The following is a 22,619-nucleotide window of genomic DNA, read 5'->3' on the forward strand; positions in this document are numbered from 1 at the left end:
CATTCCAATTACGCTTCTGGACATTCTCTGCTTGTTCAACATAACGGAGAATGGCCCAGAGCCTATAGTTTAAAATACACCCACATCGAGGCTTGCGTCACTAACCAAAGTGAGGCTTGAATTGCAAGCCATGGGTGCCATCTTTATTCACCGGAGCATATAGTTCAAATTACACCCATATCGAGGCTTGAGTCACAAATCATAGTGAGGCTTGAATTGCAAGCCATGGCCGCCATCTTTACTAACCTGAAGTGGTCCGTTTATGACTTTTTAGTGGACATGGAGCTGGCCCTCATTTGAGGTGATCATTTACCCTATAAATACGCAGTGGCTGCAGTGGACCAGCACCCCAGAGGTTGCCTTATTAGGATGAAACGTCGGGACGTGCTCTGCTGATGCCACTGCATTGCTTTGATTTTATCCAATGCTTTTAACGTCTTCTCAAATGTGAGTGACCATTTTATCACCTTTCAATAAATGCTTTATATTTTACAGTATTACACTATGTGGCCCTATTTTTTCTCCTTTTGCCATATGTCATAAAGAGAGGAATCGCTCACGAATTCCGGTCACTATTTCTATGGTAGACAGCTACTGATGTCAAAATGGTCACGGATCCTTATATGATTTGGTCTATTTTGGAAGTCGTGGTTGCTGTACCTCCTTGGGTGTGTTACACCAAAAGCTTGGTTGACTCATCAGGCATATGACTTGTTGGGTTAAACCTGTCTGGTAAACCCCTTTCCTTAAGGTGGTGGATTATCTACAGACAAACAGTTCACACAGATTCACAGTCACTATATTTGATGTCATATATGGACTTTATATGCACTGACACTGTTGGTTTATACTATTTTATCATTATAATTGTGATATTTTATTGCTGTGTATTTTTTTTTTTTTTTTGAATATTCATTTATCATATTCACTTTATATTGGTATAATTTTATTGATTATTTCATCTTCATCAGCGCTGCACTATGCTACTTTGTTAACTTATTCACAGATTATCTGATGTGCTTGGCAGCTACCACCATTTGTATAAGACAGCGCATTTTTTTTTCACAATTTTTTCTGCAGACCAGTACGTCACTACTTAAAGAAATAGCGAAACTAGAAAAGTTACATAAAAAGCACAGTCTGCCTCACAGAAAGTACTTGACCGCCTAAATCTATGTAGAGCCAAATTGGGACAGCTTTTAATTGCTATTTACGACAAATACCTTAAAAGGCTAAAACTCTATTATGCCCAGAGTAACAAAGCTGGAAAACTCCTGGCTTCTAAACTACAGCAACGTCAAGCCAACGCTAAACTAGTCGATCTACGACACCATTCTACTGGCCAACTTAACTCTAATCCCAGAGACATTGCTAATGCATTTAGCGATCATTATGTGTCTCTATACAACTTGCATTCTGATAATTCTACCCCTCTACCAACGGTACATGATATCTTTAACATCCTTGACAGTATTACACTTCCGTCTATAGATGCAACCGCCTTAAACCAATTATATAGTCCCATTACCACAGATTAAATCTTAACAGTAATAAATCAATTAGCCATCATAAGACTCCAGGAGCAGACGGGTTATCTGCTGAGTATTACAAGACCTTCTTGGATAGCCTGTCTCTGTACCTGATCAGACTTTTCAATTAAGCGGCAACAACTGGCTCCTTCCTGAGAGAAATGCTTCAGACCATCATTGTAACCTTGCGGAAGCCAGGCAAAGACCCCTCTATCTCCCAGAACTTTAGGCCCATATCCTTACTAAATTCAGATCTCAAAATCTACGCTAAAATTCTGGACAATCGTCTTTTGTCTGTCACTCCTATGTTAATTGGCCTGGATCAGTTAGGCTTTGTAAAGGGGCGCCAAGCCTCTGACGGTACTCGGAGGATGATTAACCTGATCAGATACGCCAAACTTACTGGGCACCCCTGCTGTTTTAGTGGCCTTGGATGCTGAAAAGGCCTTTGATAGGATCCATTGGGGTTACTTGTCCCAAATTTTATCCAAGTTTGACCTTCAGGGCTTTATCTTCTTGGCAATTATATTACATACATCCCCTCCTCTGAAATGCTGTCAAAAAAAGTCTCTCTATGAAAACACCAGGGATGTCCCTTATCCCCACTGATCTTTTCCGTGGCAATCGAGCCGCTGGTCAAACTTATCAGATCGTACTCTTGTAAAGGAAATTTGTAAGTTCTGTATATAATTGTATTCTATTTTGTATGTATTGCACACTGCATTCATAGTGCACAGGGCACTGATAATGTTTTCATTACATGTTTGCATTCTTTCGAGACCTGATAGGCTGCCTATGTTACCCCCGTTGTTAGCATACAAGTACAATTGTAGTATTAATGTAATACCCACGTAATTATGTGTATAAAAACCTTGTAAAAAAAATCAAAATAAAGAGAACAGTTATTTGAAAAGATGCCGAGTATCTTTTTGTGTCTGTTCCCTACTGCAGTAGTTATTAATTTGGAACCACTAATCAATATGAGGATAGGAGTTGCCCATCTATGAGATATCCTGAACAGATGGCGAGCTTTGCCTAGGAGGGGATTTACAGGTGACCCTGGGAATCTGAAACGAGGAGCTTGAGACAATCCTGGTATTTCTGATAATCCGCTGGTTGAGATAAGCCCTTTGCTTACATTTGAGTCAGCAGACTTTGTTGATTGGTAAGGCATTTTCGGGACAAAGGGTACCTATTTTACTCCCATTAATCAAACTGTATTGATTGGTGGTTATTTGGTGACTGTCTACTGTCCATCGGAGGGTTATAGATAAGAAAAGGAAGAATAGTGCTGTTCACAGATATGTAGTACACATCTGCTAGATAATGTAGTTTAGAGGCAAGAGTATAGGTACAAGTAGATAAGAGAAAAAGACTAGCCAATCATTATGGGTATTAAATTAAGTAACAGGATTAAGGGTAAGAGACCCTCAAAAAATGCCCAGTGCAAAAGAAGCACTATAAAATATATGAACCAAAAGGTGCGGTTCCGCCTATACTGAGCCCCTAGATAAATGGTTTATCTAGGGGCTCAGTATAAATGGGCTCTAGATAAATGGTTTAAGTGGATAGGGATCCACAATGGGTAACAGGGTTATCGAAGTCCACAGGGACTAAGGATCATGCAGATTAACCACTTGCCGCCCGCCATAGCAGAATGACGGCGGCAAAGTGGTTGTGATATCCTGACCGGACGTCATATGACGTGCTCAGGATAACACAGTCGGCACGCGCCTGTAGGGGCATGCAGCGTGGTGATCTGGGGTGTGGTGTGCCAGTCTGACATACCGCAACTCCAACTGTGGTATGAAGCCTCTGACAGAGACACAGCTGATCATCGCGTGAACCAGGAAGTGCAGGTTAACGGCTTTCCTCGGTTCACGCTGCCAGGGAGAGCCGATCAGCGTCTCTCCCTGTCAGAGAGGGGGTCTGTGCTAATAATCAGCACAGTGATTATCAGCACAGCCCCCATCAAAAGGTGCCCATCAGCTGCCAGCCCGTCCCCGTAAAAAAACGCCTGTCAGTGCCCACAACAGTGCCACTCAGTGATGCCTGTCAGTAGCTCCTCATCAGTGCTGCCTATCCAGTGCTGCCTATCCAGTGCCGCCCATCAGTGCTGCCTATCCAGTGCCGCCCATCAGTGCTGCCTATCCAGTGCCGCCCATCAGTGCTGCCTATCCAGTGCCGCCCATCAGTGCTGCCTATCCAGTGCCGCCCATCAGTGCTGCCTATCCAGTGCCGCCCATCAGTGCTGCCTATCCAGTGCCGCCCATCAGTGCTGCCTATCCAGTGCCGCCCATCAGTGCTGCCTATCCAGTGCCGCCCATCAGTGCTGCCTATCCAGTGCCGCCCATCAGTGCTGCCTATCCAGTGCCGCCCATCAGTGCTGCCTATCCAGTGCTGCCCATCAGTGCTGCCTATCCAGTGCCACCCATCAGTGCCCATTAGTGCCACTTATCAGTGCCACCCATTAGTGCACGCCAGTGCCCCCAGTGTCGCCAGTTTTTTTCTCTTAATTGTCGTTTTTTTCGTTTAGAACGCAAAAATTAAAAACTGCAGAGGTGATCAAATACCTCCAAAAGAAAGCTCTATTTGTGGGAAGAAAATGATAAAAATTTAGTTCGGGTACAGTGTTGCATGACCACGCAATTGTCATTCAAAGTGTGACAGCGCTGAAAGCTAAAAATTGTCCTGGGCAGGAAGGGGGAAAGTGCCTGGTATGAAAGTGGTTAAAACAGCTTGAGGAACAGCTATGTGTGCAGGATGGATCAGGGTGACAAACACTAGATGTTAAGTTGTGGGATAAATTTGGGGACAGGCACTAAAACTAGTAAATTCTAAAACACGAGAAAAAGCCAAAACAGAGAAAGGAGAGTAAAAACAGAATACTTTATATCTGGACAGAGAGGGAAGATGGGATGAGCAGAACTATGGCTGCCTGTCTGATCATAGAAGCTAGAGTAAGGCAAGTAAGGGATTACAACACAGGGGATGCAAGGGATATCAAAACAAAACAGAAAAAGCAGAATTTAGGAGGTAAATCTAATTTAAGCAGGGAGATTTTGAAGAGTTAAAGGAAAGTGAGAAAATGATATGCATGTGTTGTGTACAAATGGGAAAAAATGTAAATGATTTTAGAGAGATAATCGTGTATGTGTGTGAATGCTGGAACCTTTAGTTCTACATCTTGTGTGTGTGTCATGTTAGCTCTGTGCAGACCCCCTCCTTTGCCCTCTCATGAAAGAATGTAGCTGGACGAGACATTATTGATAACTGGCAAGGACACCCATGATATGACTACACATTTATCCTAATATGTGCCGGGTTAATCTAATGAGTAACAATGTGATCACAATTTTTAATCTGTTTTCCAAACATGGTAAAATGAAGGTTTACATTTAAATGTGTAGATAGAAAAGTGCACAAAGTATAGAATATCACAAATTAAATAGCCTTTGATAGTGGAAACCGTGCAAAAAATAAGGGTAATTACGGTAAGTAAAACACACACATACATATATACACACATACAATGCTATGAAAAAAGAATTTGCCCCCTTTCTGATTTTTTAATTTTATTGCATATTTGTCACATTTAAAATGACTCAGATCACCAAAAAAAAAAATATTATTACACAAAGATAACCCGGATAAATACAAAATGCAGATTTTAAATGATGGTTTCATTTATTAAGGCAAAAAAGCTGTGCAAACCGGCCTGGCTTTATGTGAAAAAGTAATTGCCCCTTAAACCTAATAACTGCTTGTGCCACCCTTGGCGGCAACTGCAATCAAGCGTTTGTGATAACTGGCAATAAGTCTTTCACATTGCTGTGGAGCAATTTTGGCCCACTCTTCTTTGCAGAATTGTTTTAATGCAACCTAAATGGTCTGTGTAAGGTCATGACACAGCATCTCAATTAGATTTAAGTCTGGGGTTGACTAGGCCATTACAACACCTACATTTTGCTTTGTTTGAATCATTTGGAGGTGGACTTGCTGTTGTGTTTCGGATCATTGTCCTGCTGCATAACCCAAATGCACTTGAGCCTGAGGTCACAAACTGATGGCCGGACATTCTCTTTTAGGATTTTTTTTAGAATTTCCTGTTAGAGCTCAGAATTAATGGTTACACCAATTATGGTAAGTCGTCCAGGTCCTGAAGCTGCAAAGCAGCGCCAGACCATCACAATTCCACCACCATGTCCGACTGTTGGTATGATGTTCATGTTATGAAATGCTGTATTAATTTTATGCCAGATGTATCGAGGCGCACACCTTCCAAAAAGTACAATTTTTGTTTCATCAGTCTACAGAATATTTGCCTAAAAGTCTTGGGGATAATCAAGATGTTTTTTGATAAATGTGAGATGAGCCTCTGTGTTCTTTTGGTTAGCAGTGACTTTGGCCTTGGAACTCTCCCATGGATGCCATTTTTGCCCAGTCTCTTTCTTATTGTTGAATCATGAACACCGATCTTACCTGAGGCGCCTGCAGTTCTTTGGATGTTGTTCTGGGTTCTTTTATGACCTCCTAGATGAGTCATTGTCATGCTCTTGGAGTAATTTTTGTAGGCTGGCCACTCCTGGGAAAGTTCACCACTGTTTCAAGTTATCTCCATTTGTGGATAATGGCTCTCCCCGTGGTTCACTGGAGTTCCAAAGCCTTTGAAACCCTTCCTAAACCAATACAGGTTTGTTTCTAATCTTTTCCTAATTTTTTTTTAGATTGTGGCATAATGCAAGGCTTTTTGTGATCGGTTAGCGTGCTTCACTTTGTCACATAACTTCTATGTCTTGATTCAACAGGTCTGGCAGTAATCAGGCCTGGGTGTGGCAAGTGAAATTTAACTTTGCTTTCCAAAAAATTGTGGTTAATCACAGTTCATCCATGATTCAGCATGGGAGGGGGCAATTACTTTTTCACATAGGGCCAGGCAGGTTTGAACAGCTTTTTTTCCCTTAATAAATGAAATAATTTAAAAACTGCATCTTGGATTTACTTTGGTTATCTTTGAGTAATATTAAAATTTGTTTGATGATCTGAATCATTTAAGTATAGGAAATATGCCCTCATCAGTGCAGGGAGGGACCGGATGCGGAAGCTGTGTCAGAGCTGCAGCTGAGCCCGTTAAGCGAACCTCCCCCCACGAGATGCCCGACTAGGGAGGAGACGGTGAGTTCCCCCTTTCCCTGATCGGGATTCCCCCCTCTGCATATGGCGGGCACTCCCGCTCCCCCCCGCCAGCCTCGGTCACCCTGCTGTCCTTACTGTAGTGGTGACCGCTGCCAGGACGGGAAGAGAATCTCCATCCTTTAGAGACACTGAATGCTCATTTGCCTCCTCCCGCTTATGGCAGGCTAGGAGAGCTGGCCGAAGTGCGGCTGACAAGATGCGGCAACTGAGGCTGGGAGCCTCCGGAGTGAGAGAAGCCTGAGCGAGACGGAAGGTCCCACTACCCACAAACCGCAAGTACCAGGGGTATTACCCACAGGCTGAGGGATTAGAAGTGCAATATCAAAGCAGTAAAGTGATGCTAAGACAAGAATTACAGATATTAATGAGTGATAAAAGGTGAACCTGATCTATCAGAAGGTTTTTCTTGCAGGTGAATGACTATTGGCTCCCGGTCTCTTACACTTGTTGATATCTAGACTGCTACTAAAGCTGGGCGACGATATAAGAGCTTTAAGCGGACTTGGCTGCTAAGATCTGAGGGAGCCCATAAAGGCGTGGGGAAAAGGGAAAAGTACATGGTTAAACGGGCCAGCAGAAATAAAATAGGGGCTTGCTCGCATTAGAACGCTCGGAGCACAGTATATATATTTAATGAGTCATGACTCCCAGTATAGATAACTCCTCCTGGTGGATAGGGGAGTATGAAGGTAGGGGATGGTAACAACAGTACGGTTCAGCCAAGGGAAAGGAAGGCTTAAAGCTTTGACTAAAAACCCAGGAGGACATAGATTTTTCACAGGATAGGAGAGAACGAATTAGGAGTTATCTAATTGAAATACCCCAAGTACACATGTATCAATGAGAAATGAGAGGTAAAACAGGGAAAGAGGCTGTAGTGAACTTAACACATTCTACTATCCAGCCCAGGACAAGTGCAAGCCCAGGAACCATTAAAAAATACATGGTGCAAGAAGGGAGCAAAGAAAGGCTAGTAAACAGGTGACCGGCAAAAACAGAAACACAGAGGGCACTCCAAAAACTGTGGTAAGAAAACAGCTGAAAGATACTGATACCAGTCTGGTAGGCAGTGAGATGCCAGTAGCAGCGGAAGAGGAAGTCAAAATGGACTCCAAACAAAAAAAACAGCTCCCAACCAAGAGTGAAATGGCAGAAATGTTTGCGAGACTGGAAACATTTATAAAAGGAGAGATAGCAACTCTACATGAAGCACCATATAATAAAAAGAGTCGAGGACACTGAGGGCAGGCTGGACACGCAAGGGGAGGAGATAAAAAATCTCAAGGCTCAATTAAATAGGATCCAACAAGATCAAAGACACATACTATATAAGATTGAAGACCAAGAGAACCGGAATAGAAGGAAGAACCTCAGGATTAGAGGCTTACCGGAGATACAAGGAGAAAAGGAGGACCTACAGGAGAAAATGGAGGGAATTTTCGGGCATATGGTAATGAGAGGGAGTAAAACCAGCAAAATCAAGTTTGAAATGTAAAGTTATGCACTTGGGGGCTAAGAATATGCATGCATCATACATGCTAGGGGGAGTACAACTGGGGGAATCTGTAGTGGAGAAGGATCTGGGGGTTTTGGTAGATCATAAGCTCAATAATAGCATGCAATGCCAAGCTGCGGTTTCCAAAGCGAGCAAAGTTCTTTCTTGTATTAAGAGAGGTATGGACTCCAGAGAGAGAGATATCATTTTGCCCCTGTTCAAATCATTAGTAAGACCTCATCTGGAATATGCAGTTCAGTTTTGGACACCAGTTCTCAAAAAGGATATCGGGGAACTGGAGAAAGTGCAGAGAAGGGCAACCAAACTGATAAGAGGCATGGGGGAGCTCAGCTATGAGGAAAGATTAGAGGAACTGAATTTGTTCACTCTTGAGAAGAGGAGAATAAGGGGGGATATGATCAACATGTTTAAATATATAAGGGGTCCATATAGTGAACTTGGTGTTGAGTTATTCACTTTACGGTCAACACAGAGGACAAGGGGGCACTCTTTACGACTGGAGGAAAAGAGATTTCATCTCCAAATACGGAAAGGTTTCTTCACAGTAAGAGCTGTGAAAATGTGGAATAGACTCCCTCCAGAGGTGGTTCTGGCCAGCTCAGTAGATTGCTTTAAGAAAGGCCTGGATACTTTCCTAAATGTACATAATATAACTGGGTACTGACATTTATAGGTAAAGTTGATCCAGGGAAAATCCGATTGCCTCTCTGGGATCAGGAAGGAATTTTTTCCCCTGCTGTAGCAAATTGGAGCATGCTCTGCTGGGGTTTTTTGCCTTCCTCTGGATCAACTGTGGGTATAGTATTGGGTATATTGGATTGTACGTTTTTTTTTTTTTTTTTTTTATGGTTGGACTGGATGGACTTGTGTCTTTTTTCAACCTGACTAACTATGTAACTATGAAAGAATACATCGGATCAGAAAACCACCTGAGATTGCTGTAGACGCACCAAGAAATGTCATTGCCAGTTTCCATAACTTTCAAGATAAAGAGCAGATTAGGATATGCCTGAAAAACAACCAACCGGCAAAGTATGGAGAAACTATCTTGCAGGTTTTCCAAGATCTGGCAGCTGAAACTTTAGCCAGAAGAAGAACCTTACAACCCTTGCTGGCCTAACTCAAAGCAAATAATGTTCAATACTCTTGGGGCTTCCCCGCGTGTCTAACGGGACGCAAAGATGGACGCTCCGCAGTGTTAAGATTCCCAGAGGACACATTAAATTTTTGCGACCATTTAAATGTACCTATAATGGAAATCCCAGGATGGTGGGAGCGGACTAAGAACCCAGAGGGTCACGAAGTATCACAATCTTGGCAACCTGTTATTAATCCAAAAAGACCAAACAGGGAGAAAGAAATAATAAGTCTTGGACTTTAAGGAAGAAAAAAAACAAAAAAAAAACATGTTTTTCCAGTCCACTAGTAAATAGTAAAGCAGTGCTTGCGGTGGGGTGGGCGCGAGAGGGTATGGGTTGGCGGTGGGGGGAAAGTGGGGTTGGGGGGAGGGGAACGGGCTGGGGTACCCCCAAACATCTGGGGGGGAAAGACAGTTCTGACCATGGCTCAGCCGAGTTCAACCTTCAGGGAGCCAACCGTGGGACCAGGAGGAGCAGGTGGGGCCTCGGTTTGCTGGATCATGGGGAGATCTATTTACCCCAAGGGGGTGGGGTGGGGGGTTGGGGAAGGGGGGGGTGATGGAAGGTTGGGAAACAGAGTAGGGTGAGGGTTCAGGATAATGGCTCCTTCTCCTTGGATTGTTTAAAAAAAAAAAAGAAAGGACAATGTCTAGTGTTAACATAATAACATACAATGTAAGGGGGTTGAATTCCCCATTAAACGGGCTAATATACTCCGAGAGCTGAAGTTCCTGAAGGCTGAGGTGGCACTGCTTCAAGAGACACATCTGTGGCTGGGCAAATGTCAAAAAATGTATTCTAGAGACTTCCCAATCTGGTATTACGGTGATTCTAGGACTAGGGGCGCAAAAGGTGTTGCCATAGGGTTTGCCAAGGAAACAAGGTGCGAGCTAGAAGCAAGATTGATTGACCCCGAAGGGCGATACCTCTTTTTGAAAGGTAAACTAAACGGCTTGGAATGCTCACTGGCAAACATCTATGGTCCGAATAAAAAAAAAAAAAAAATTGATTTGTATAGGGAATTCTGGCAAGGTTTGAAGAATTCAAGAGAGGGGGGGCCATAATTATAGGGGACTTTAATTTTTGCTTAGACCCAGTGAGATACAGTACGTCCCATGCATGGGGGACAGGAGAAGGGTGGGTGAATAAACTAAAAAAGAAGTTGCACCAGTATCAATTGGTTGATGTCTGGAGGATGCAACATAAGAAAGTATGTGATTATACATATTATTCGCCCATGCATGTGACATACTCGAGATTAGGATTTTTATTCTAGTGGGTCATAGACTACTGGAAGCGGTCATTTGTACCAGTATTGGCACAATGACCCTCTCGAATCATGCGCCGGTGTGCCTACAGATAAAAATAGGGAAGCGACAGAAACAGGGCAATAGCTGGAGACTAAATGAAGACCTGCTCCAAGATAAAGATATTGCTAAGAGAATTAAAGAAGAACTAGAGCTATACTTTAAAATAAAAGGGTCTGGGGAGGTTGCCGAGGCAACGGTCTGGGAGGCCCATGAAGCTTATATAAGGGGCATTTTTATGATGGTGGGCTCAGAGAAAAAGAAAAGAATGTTGAAAGAGAAGACTGCCCTGATAAAAAAAAACTGAGTTAGAACAGCAACATAAAATATCGGGGGGGCGGGGCAGCGTAGGCAAACCTATATAGGAAAAGAGAGGATATGCGGGATCTAGTAGAGCAAGAATCGTGTAAGGTATACAACCTAATGAAGAAAGAAAGATACATAAACGGTAACAAACCAGGTAAACTCCTGGCAAGAGTTGTGAGAAAAAAAAAATCTATCAATTATAATCGAAAAAATAAAGACAAATTCGGAAGAACTTAGGTATAAAACCAGTGACATTGCGAAAGTTTTTCAAAAGTATTACGGTGGGTTATATGCAATAGACAAGAATGACTCGCAAGAGGTCAAAGAAATAAAAAGAGAGAATGAAAAACTAAAAGATGTTCGATTACATAAAATTGCAAAAAAGGAAAATAACATGTTAGAGGCCCCCATCACTGAAGAGGAGCTCAGAAAAGCTCTGCAGGAAACTTCAACAGGTAAAAGCCCAGGGCCCGATGGGTTGACTTTTTTATACTATAAAAATATCAGGACCTACTGATCCCCAAAATGTGTTCATATATGAACGGGATTGGAGATAACTGGGAGATGAGAAGGGAAGCATTGGAAGCCAATATAGCCATCATTCTGAAAGAAGGCAAAGATAACACGTTATGCTCTAGCTATAGGCCCATATCACTCCTGAATGTAGATACAAAACTATTTGCCAAAATACTAGCTGACAGGATGAAACTGATAATTAATGAGATCATACACCCAGATCAGGTGGGTTTCATACCAGGAAGAGAGGGGAGGGATAACGGTATCAAAACATTATTGGTTGTCCAGGAAATTAAGAATAGCAGAGCCCCAGGACTACTCCTGTCAATTGATGCTGAAAAAGCTTTTGACAGGGTAGACTGGGGCTTCATGTGGGGCACTCTAGAGGAGATCAGACTGGAAGAGAGAATGCTCAGCTGGATAAAGGCTTTATATACCCACCCCACAGCGAAAGTGAAGGTAAACGGCACTTTCTCAGATACATTTGAAATGAGCAACGACACTAGGCAGGGGTGCCCACTTTCCCCACTACTGTTTGTGTTAGCCTTGAAACCCCTGCTAAGATAAGGTGGGCAATGAGGAGTACAAACTATCCGCTTACGCGGATGACATATTGTTTTATGTCACCCGCCCGAGGACCACTCTTCCAAACTTGATATCGGTATTAAAAGAATATGGGAGGCTCTCCAATTTCCGAGTTAACCCTGATAAATTGGAAACGTTAGAGTTTAATAAAAATAGACTAGGGGACTCTACATATCAAAAGTATTTCCCCTTTAGGTGGAGGACAGAAGAACTTAATTACTTAGGAGTTAAAATCGCCCCAACAATAGAGTCACTATTCCAGGCTAACTTTATGCCACTCCTTAACGAGATCAAGAAAAAACTGAACAGAATCTCAAGAGGACAGTTATCATGGGGAGGAACAATTAATCTATATAAGATGATAATCTTACCAAAGATCAAATATAAAATGCAAATGCTTCCAATCGCACTCCCACAGGGTTACTTTAAAAGTTTGCACACTATGTTGACGAGGTTTATTTGGAGAGGGAAAAAACCTTGCGTAAACTTTACACAGTTAACGAAGGATAAGACGAAAGGGAGGTGGGGGCACCTGACATTAGAAAATATTACGAGGCAATTGCCTTATCACATATATTAGACTGGGTAAAAAATAATAAAGAAAAACAATGGGTGAAAATAGAGAATAGTATGAGTGAAGTCGATTTGAGTAAGATAGTATGGATTCCACCACACTGTAGAAAATTGAGCACGGGAACAATGGAGAGCACTAAGCACGTACTTAAAACATGGGATAATTTACATAAAAGGGAAAAATGGGAATTACATTACATTAATTCCGCTTAAGGACACAGAATTTTTCACTCCGGGGAAAGAGGATATGTTCGGGAAGTGGATACTGAAGGAAGATGCCCAATTAAAAGATGTCATGAGACAGGGCAATATTTGCACATACCAAGAACTAAAAGATAAAGGCGCGTGGTTTGTTATAGAGCCCTGGTGTTATAATCAACGGAAGCATTTTGTTGACTCACTCCCACAGCCTATTAGGTTGACGAGAAATCTGCTACCCTCTACAGAGTTTTGATAGGACTAGGGAGTGTGCAAATTCCTCCATTTATGGAGAAGTGGAAGAAAGAACTGGATATTAAAATTAATGAAAGAGAGATAGGGCAGATATTGAAAAGGGCGAATATCACCTCGGTTGACTGTAAGTTAACAGAGATGAATTACAAATTCCTGGCGAGAATGTACATCACCCCTGATAGAGCACACAGAATTCAGAGTGAAACATCACAACTATGCTGGAGGGGATGTAATGAAATCGGGACAATGGCGCATATTTGGTGGCAGTGCCCGGAAATCAAGAAATACTGGGATGAGATAAGGCGTATCATAGGGGAGATCACTCACATCGTCATCCCAGATGACCCATGGATTTGCTTATTTCACGGGAGTGAAATGCCCACGAAAACATATTTGAAATCGCTATTACCACAGTTTATAAATGCGGCCAAAAGTCTTCTCCCCAGGTATTGACAAGATAAAATCAGACCCTCAATGCGGGAGTGGCTTAATAAAGTCAATGAAATTTATTATCTAGAATATCTGAGGTTTAGAGAAGGGATAGGACTGGAAGCTTTCGAAACGAAATGGAGAAATTGGGTAAGATATAGGTACTCAATAAGAGCAGCGAAGGTGTGCGGTATTTAGTTGGAGGCCCCATAATAAATAGAGAAACTAGACGGGCAAGAACACCGAAAATTACTGAAGAGGACTCGACAGGAGTAAAGGGAGAACAGGAGGGGGCGTATAGAAGGAAGCAAGAATAGAAGGGGGGAGGTTTAAAAGGGGGGGGGCAAGGGGAGAAGTGGATTACGGGTGTGGGGGAGGGTAGCAATGGGGATAGATAATTTGGGGGGGCTGAATCACACTCTAAAAAAAAAAAAAAAAAAAAAAAAAAAAAAAAAAAAATCGCATTACTTTAACCACTTGACCACTGGGCACTTAAACCCCCTTCCTAACCAGACCAATTTTCAGCTTTTGGTGCTCTCACATTTTGAATGACAATTACTCAGTCATGCAACACTGTACCCATATGAAATTTTTGTCCTTTTTTTCACACAAATAGAGCTTTATTTTGGTGGTATTTAATCACCACTGGGTTCTTTATTTTTTGCGCTATAAAAGAAAAAAGACCGAAAATTCTGTAAAAAAATAAATTTTTCTTCATTTCTGTTATAAAATTTTGCAAATTAGTAATTTTTCTTCATATATTTTGGCCAAAATTTATACCGCTATATATCTTTGGTAAAAATAACCCAAATCGGTGGATATTATTTGGTCTTTGTGAAAGTTATAGAGTCCACAAGCTATGGTGCGAATATCTGAAAATTGATCACACCTGAAGTACTGACGGCCTATCTAATTTCTTGAGACCCTAACATGGCAGAAAAGTACAAATACCCCCCAAATGACCCCTTTTTGGAAAGAAGACATTCCAAGGTATTTGGAAAGATGCATGGTGAGTTTTTTGAAGTTGTCATTTTTTCCCACAATTCTTTGCAAATCAAGTTTTTTTTTTTTTTACTTTTTTTTTTTTCACAAAATTGTCATATTAGCAGGTTATTTCTTACACTCCACATATGCATACCACAAATTACACCCCAAAACACATTCTGCTATTTCTCCCGAGTACGACGATACCACATGTGTGAGACTTTTACACAGTGTGGCCACATACAGAGGCCCAACATTGCAGGGGAGCACCTTCAGGCATTCTGGAGTGCCCAGGCCAATTCTGACATTTCTCTCCTACATGTAAAAATCATCATTTATTAGCTAGAAAATTACATAGAACCCCAAAACATTATATATGTTTTTTTTTAGCAAAGACCCTAGAGAATACAATGGCGGTCGTTGCAACTTTTTATCTCACACGGTATTTGCGCAGCAATTTTTTTAACGCTTTTTTTGGAAAAAAAAACTGTTTTGTGCTTTACAAAAACCAAAACAGTAAATTTAGCCCAATGTTTTTGCATAATGTGAAAGATGAAGTTACGCCGAGTAAATAGATACCCAACATGTCACCTTTCAAAATTGCACGCGCTTGTGGAATGGCGCCAAACTTTGCTACTCAAAAATCCCCATAGGTGACGCTTTAAAATTTTTTACTGGTTACATGTTTTGAGTTACAGAGGAGGTCTAGGGCCAAAATTTTTGCGCTCGCTCTACCGATCGCATTGATACCTCACATGTGTGGTTTGAACACCGTTTTCATATGTGGGCGGGACTTATATATGCGTTCGCTTCTGCATGCAAGCACACAGGGACAGGGGTGCTTTAAATTTTTTTTTGTTCATTTTACTTTATTTATTTTTGTTTGATGCTTTTTTACAAAAAAAAAAAATTTTGACCACTTTTATTCCTATTACAAGGAATGTAAACATCCCTTGTAATTGGAATATGGCATGACAGGTCCTCTTTACAATGAGATATGGGGTCAATAAGACCCCACATCTCACCTCTAGGCTGGGAAGACTGAAATAAAAAAAAAAAAAAAAAAAAACGATCCTGGCTTCGATCGTAGCGGTGAGTCGGTAGAAGCAGCGGAGTGCGGCGGGAGGGGGGACATCCCCTCTCGCCTCCCGTAAGAACGATCAAGCAGTGGAACAGCCGCTATGATCATTCTTATGGTGTAGGGAATCGCCGGCTGAAAAAGCTGATATCTGAATGATGCCTGTAGCTGCAGGCTTTATTCAGATATCCCCGCACAAAGTCAAGGACGTTGTATGACAGTCGGTGGGCGGGAAGTGGTTAAAACGTATTTTTTTTTTTTTTTTTAACACAAAGTTGTCCATTTATACAATATTTCTAACACATAGCATGTACACAAAGCAAAAATGACACCCCAAAATAGATTCTCCTGCTCCTCCTGAGTACGGCGATACCACATGTGTGAGACTTCCACAGCCTGGCCACATACAGAGGCCGAGTACAGCCGAGCGTGGCTCAGCATGGCAGGGTATGGCTGGGTATGGCGGGGTATTGCAGAGTATGGCGGGGTATTGCAGAGTATGGCGGGGTATTGCAGAGTATGGCGGGGTATTGCGGAGTATTGCGGGGTATTGCAGAGTATTGCGGGGTATTGCAGAGTATTGCGGGGTATTGCAGAGTATTGCGGGGTATTGCAGTGTACTGCGGGGTATTGCAGAGTATTGCGGGGTATTGCAGAGTATTGCGGGGTATTGCAGAGTATTGCGGGGTATTGCAGAGTATTGCGGGGTATTGCGGAGTATTGCGGGGTATTGCAGTGTACTGCGGGGTATTGCAGTGTACTGCGGGGTATTGTAGTGTACTGCGGGGTATTGCAGAGTATTGCGGGGTATTGCAGTGTACTGCGGGGTATTGCAGAGTACTGCGGGGTATTGCAGAGTACTGCAGGGTATTGCAGAGTACTGCGGGGTATTGCAGAGTATTGCGGGGTATTGCAGAGTATTGCGGGGTATTGCGGGGTATTGCAGAGTATTGCGGGGTATTGCAGAGTACTGCGGGTATTGCAGAGTACTGCGGGGTATTGCAGAGTATTGCGGGGTATTGCAGAGTACTGTGGGGTATTGCAGAGTAATGTGGGGGTATTGCAGAGTAATGTGGGGGTATTGCAGAGCAATGTGGGGGTATTGCAGAGTAATGTGGGGGTATTGCAGAGTAATATTGGGGTATTGCAGAGTAAGGTGGGGCATAGCAGAGTATTGCAGAGTAGTGGGGATGGCTGAGCATGGATGGATGGATGGATGGTTGGATGTCTCTGTGCAGCGCTGTGGGCACTACACAACCAGCCCACAGCGCTGCAGCCATCCATCCATCTCCCTCTCCTCCACAGTGTACCGATCGGTACACAGGAGGGGAGGAGAGGAACCGGCGTCATCAGACGCCGCCGGTCTGTTTACATGTGATCGCGCCGTCATTTGACGGCGCGATCACATGGTAAATGGCCGCGATCAGCGGCCATTTACCGGGATCCGTGATGCGCCGGGTCCTGAGGACCCGGCGGTCACGGATGTGTTCGGGTGCGCGCCCCAGGGGGCGCGCGAGAGGGGAATTCTGAGAGGACGTCATATGACGTCCTCCCAGAGTTAAGCAACCGCCCTGCAGCCGTCATTCAGCTATGGGCCGGTTGTTAAGTGGTTAAATGATGATAATGCCACAATGATGTGATGGTACAAGGGAAGATACTGAACTGTAAAGTTGAAGTGACAGCCCCGAAAAACACTTCGCTAATGTGGCAAAAAAAAAAAAAAAAGTATGGGAAACATGCAAAAAAATAAAATAAAATCAGGAACGGGGCAAATACTTTTTCACAGCACTATATATATATATATATATATATATATATATATATATATATATATATATATATATATATATATATATATATATTTGGAATTAGGGTGTGATTTGCCTGTATATCAAGGATGATGTACAAGTGAATGGGACAACATCACTAATAGAGCACGAGTTCTAATGGGTAGAGCTTCAAAGGGAGGAAATCAAGGGCAAAGTAATACTGGGAAGTATGCAATATGCCCCCTAACCAGACGAAGCAGGGGAAGACAGACTTCCTAACACAGTTTGGAATGGCGGCAAGGATAGGAAGTGTCATTATAATGGGGGATTTTAATTATCCAGACCTAAACTGGGCGGAAGGAACCACACATTTGTCTAAAGCTCGCCATTTCCTAAATGTCTTGCAGGACAATTTTATGGGTCAGATGGTAAATGCACCAACAAGAAACAATGTGTTGCTAGACTTACTGATTACTAACAATACAGACCTGATCACGGATGTAGAGATACGGGGCAATTTAAGAAACAGCGACAATAGGTCAATTAATTTCAGCATAAATCACACAAATAGGAAACACAAGGGTAATACAAAGAATTTAAAAAGATCCAACTTCCCTAATCTATGCTCATTCCTAGAAGATATTAAATAGGATAAAATCCTGGGAAAAATTAACATGGAGGAAAAATGGGTATGCTTTAAAAGCATATTACATAAAAAGGAATTGGCCAGTGCATCCCAATGAGAAATAAATTTAAAAGCGCTAACAAAAGTCCTGGGTGGCTTAACTCCAACGTAAAAATGCATGTAAAAGCAAAAGAAAAGGCCTTCAAAAAATACAAGGCTGAGAGGTCATCAGCATTCCAACTTTGCATCCTCATGACACACCACAGGGATGTACCCTCATGGCTAACAGGGGATAAAGTTAGAAATAGACTTAAAAACTTAAAACAGATAAGTCACTGGGACCAGATGGTTTGCAGCCAAGGGTCCTTAAGGAGCTTAGTCAAGTGATTGCCAGACCACTGTTCCTAATTTTCAGGAGCAGTCTATTGACGGGAATGGTACCAGCAGATTGGAGAAAAGCCAATGTAGCAACGATATTTAAAAAAGGGCCAAGATCTATCCCGGGGAACTACAGACCAGTTAGCTTAACATCAATAGTTGCAAGCTCTTGGAGGGGATAAGGGACTATATACAAGATTTTAGTAATAAAAACGGTATCATTAGCAGTAATCGGCATGGATTCATGAATAATTGTTCTTGCCAAACCAATCTATTAACGTACTATGAGGTGGTGAGCCACCATCTAGATAAGGGAAGGGCAGTAGATGTGGTGTATCTGGATTTTGCAAAGGAAATTGATACAGTTTCCCATAAACCTTTACTGTACAAACTAAGGTCTGTCGGCATGGACCATAGGGTGAGTACAAGGATTGAAAACTGGCTATGGGGGCGAGTCCAGAGGGTAGTGAAAAATGGGGAGTACTCTGAATTGTCGGGTGTGTGGTAAGCAGGGTCCCCCAGGGTTCTGTCCTGGGACCAAACCTATTTAATTTATTCATAAACGTTCTGGAGGATGGGATAAACAGCTCAATCTCAGTGTTTTCAGATACTAAGCTAAGCGGGGCAATAACTTCTACGCAGGATGTGGAAACCTTGCAAGAAGATCTAAAGAAATTAATGGGGTGGGCAACTACATGGCAAATGAGATTTAATGTTGAAAAATAAAAAATAATGCATTTGGGTGCCAATAATATGAATGCAATCTACTCGCTACGGGGAGAGCTTCTGGGGGAATGTAGGATGGAAAAGGACCTGGGGTTCCTAGTAGATGACAGGCTCAGCAATGGCATGCAATGCCAAGCTGCTGCAAGCAAACAGAATATTAGCATGCATTAAAAAGGGGATTCATTCCAAAGATAAAACTAATTCTCCCACTATAAATGACTCTGGTCTGGCCGCACCTGGAGCATGCCGTCCAGTTCTGGGCACCAGTCCTCAAAAGGGATCTGCCGAAACTGGAGAGGGTCCAGAGAAGGGCAACAAAGCTAATAAAGGATTGAACAACTTCTCTCTGGAGAAGAGACGCTTGGGAGGGGATATGATTTCAATGTACAAATACCATACTGGTGACCCCGCAATAGGGATACAACTTTTCCGTGCAAGGGTATTTTAAAAAAGACACGCGGCCATAAACTAAAATTAGAAGAGAAGCGAGTTTAACCCTAAACTGTGAAGATGTTTTTTTTACTGTAAGAGTGGAAAGCATGTGGAATTCTCTTCCACAAGCAGTGGTATAAGCAGGGAGCATCGATAATTTCACAAAATTTTTAGATAGGCACCTAAACGACCAAAACATACAGGGATACACAATGTAATATTAACATAAAAGCAAACACAGGTTGGACTTGATGGACCTGTGTCTTTTTTAAGCCTTACCAACTATGTAACTATATAGAGATTATCACTGGAGTATTAATATCTGATATGGTGTTAACAATTTTATTAATATAGATATAGTGTAATTGGTTTAGACAACCTTTGGTTGGAAATGGAATACAGGTTATTGGGAAAATTTGTAATATGAGGTTTAGTTTAGATTAGGATGAGGTTGTTAATTGGAATACAGCTGCCATAATATTTAACATCTAAAGTAAAGATGGATAGGATACATAAGAAGTTTTTCTACAAAAATTAAATCTAAAGGTCCGATAATAACTTGATGTGCGGTCTATGATGTGAGTAATAAATACAAATATAACAGACCCATCACGTCAAGTACACACACCCTGTTAGGATAGATGCCACCTGCAACCAGCTGTTTTATAGTTTTTGATCTGGCTGATGATTTCTTTTGTTATTGATGGTACTTTTTATTTTTGAAATCCAAAGCAGAATGTGTGAATTGTGCAATGATTGTGTCCCTATTCCTTGTAAGTGCAGTGGTCAGGCTGAATTTATGTGCATCTCTGCCTAAGCGCACAGTACTGTGTTTTCAATACTCTTTATTTTATTTCAAAAATATATATTTTACAACAACTATATGTATTCCAAAAATTTCAAAGTTCGTTCACGTTGTCTATAATTAATATAGCTGTTATACATTATATTACTCTTTGAAGGTTTCTAATGAAAAGAGCTGCATGACATAGTTTACATTTCACAGTTACATTTAGTTGAAGATTATTTTAAACCGCTCTAAAGTGTCGAACATTGGGGGGATGGTGGAACTCCCCCTCCTCCAGACACCCCATCTGGGAACAAACTGTGTCTAGGGAGAGGGCTTCCCACCCACCCTCCCTTCAACTACGCACCTAGGGTGACAGAACAATTGCCTGTTGTCAGTAAAAAAAAACTTTATTACAGTTAGTCTACAGTATAGGTGCATATGGGTATAATTCAAATTAAGATTAAAGAAGATGGTGTAGGTCAGGATAATAAAGTAGACGGATAAGTAGTCAAGCGTAAACTTAGTTAACAAACAAAAAAAATAAAATATAAAAAAATAAAAGAAATCAAACATAAAGCGTACATTTACCACCATTTAAGAAATGTATCTGTACCAGTGTATCAATGGGGAGTCTCTGGAAATCTTGAGGACCATGGTATCCAGTTAGCCTGGAAATTTTTCATTGAATTAGATGAGTATGCAAAAAACTTTCAATAAAAGGTATTGAGTATTTACTCTGTGTATTACGTCATTTATACTAGGTATAATATCTGTTTTCCATTTCGAAGTAATGGATAGGCGTGCTGCTATCAAGATGTGGATGGTTATGCATCTATATTTCGTGGGTATATTATCAATCCCTAAGTTGAGAAGGGTCAGAGCAGGTGTAGGGGTAAGAATGATTCCTGTGATTTTTGCTAGTAAAGAGAATATTGGGTTCCAGAAACTTCTCACCGATTTACATTCCCATAATATGTGAAATATCGTTCCTTTAGTGCCACATTGTCTCCAACAAGAGTTATTAGTACCTTTGAAAATATGTGATAATCTCATCGGTGTTAGGCAACTTCTATATAATATTTTGAGGGACGAGTCCCAATGGTTAGTGCAATGGGAATAATTATAGTTAGATTGAGCAGTTTTGAGCCAGTCTGTTAGAGCAAATTTAAAATCTTCCTCCCAGTTTAACATGCTCGAAGTTGTAGTTTGAGTATGTGTGTATTGCAATTTTTTGTAGAACCATGAGAGTCCTTTAGGTTTGATAAAGGAAGTGTTTAGGTAGTCCCATATGTCAGGTCTTAAGGTAAAGAAGGTATTTGGGTTTTTGATGTGGTAGTGGTGTAGTTGGATATTTGCATATGATAGTGTTAGTGGACTTTTGGTTCTAAATTGTGTATATGTAGTATTCTTAAGGAAACTTTCCTCATCTATTTTTAATGAGGGGATGAGATATTCGTACATACCTAGGGTGATGACTTTCTTTTGCAAGACTTTGCTGCTGTCAGTTTGTACATTTAACGCTCTCCACGCCGTCATTGTGTCAATAGAAGTAAATTTGGGATAGTGTAGTGGTCTGAGTGTTAATGTAGCTAATAGAAGTGATGGTAGATCTCTTTGTGTGACTATTGTTCTTTCTATTTGTACCCATAGTTTATCTGTTGTCTGATTGAACCATGTCTTAGCTTGGTCCAATAGCGCTACCGTGTAATAATTGCGTAGGTTAGGAAATCCGGTTCCTCCACTCTGTCTTTGTTTTTGTAATATAGAGTATGAGAGTCTCGCTAATTTACCAGCCCATACAAATTGCCTTAAAAGTTTGTTAACCGTAGTAAAGACGTGTTCAGGCAAAATGATAGGAATAGTTCATAAATAATATATTATTTTTGGCAGTACATTAATTTTGAAAGTGGCTATTCTCCCTAACCAGGTGAGTTTGTGACACGAGATATGTACAAGATCATTCTTTATTGTATTTATTAGGGCAGGATAGTTATGGTCGTATACAGAGCTGGAAGGATAGGAGAGGTTTATCCCTAGGTACTTCAAATATTTTGTGGCCCATTAAAAAGGAAATTTAGATTTTAAAATATTAAGATTATTGTTGCGTATGTGTATAGGAAGAATAGAGGATTTATTGATGTTAAGTTTGTAATATGAAATATTTCCAAATTCGCTAAGTAATTGTTGTGTTCTATCAAGAGAAGTTGCTGGTGAGGTTAAGGTCAATACCACATCGTCCACGAATAATCCTATTTTATGGTCTATATCTGATACTTTAATGCCAGTAA

The 22,619-nt window shown here is 41.4% G+C and overlaps 1 protein-coding gene across 1 annotated transcript in view; it reads right to left on the reverse strand.

The window, feature by feature from the left end:
• NUP133 (nucleoporin 133) overlaps nt 1-22,619 on the reverse strand; it is a 1,112,480-nt gene that overhangs the window by 592,634 nt on the left and 497,227 nt on the right.

Source organism: Aquarana catesbeiana, linkage group LG04 (assembly GCF_042186555.1).
Source record: "Aquarana catesbeiana isolate 2022-GZ linkage group LG04, ASM4218655v1, whole genome shotgun sequence".
NCBI lineage: Eukaryota > Metazoa > Chordata > Amphibia > Anura > Ranidae > Aquarana > Aquarana catesbeiana.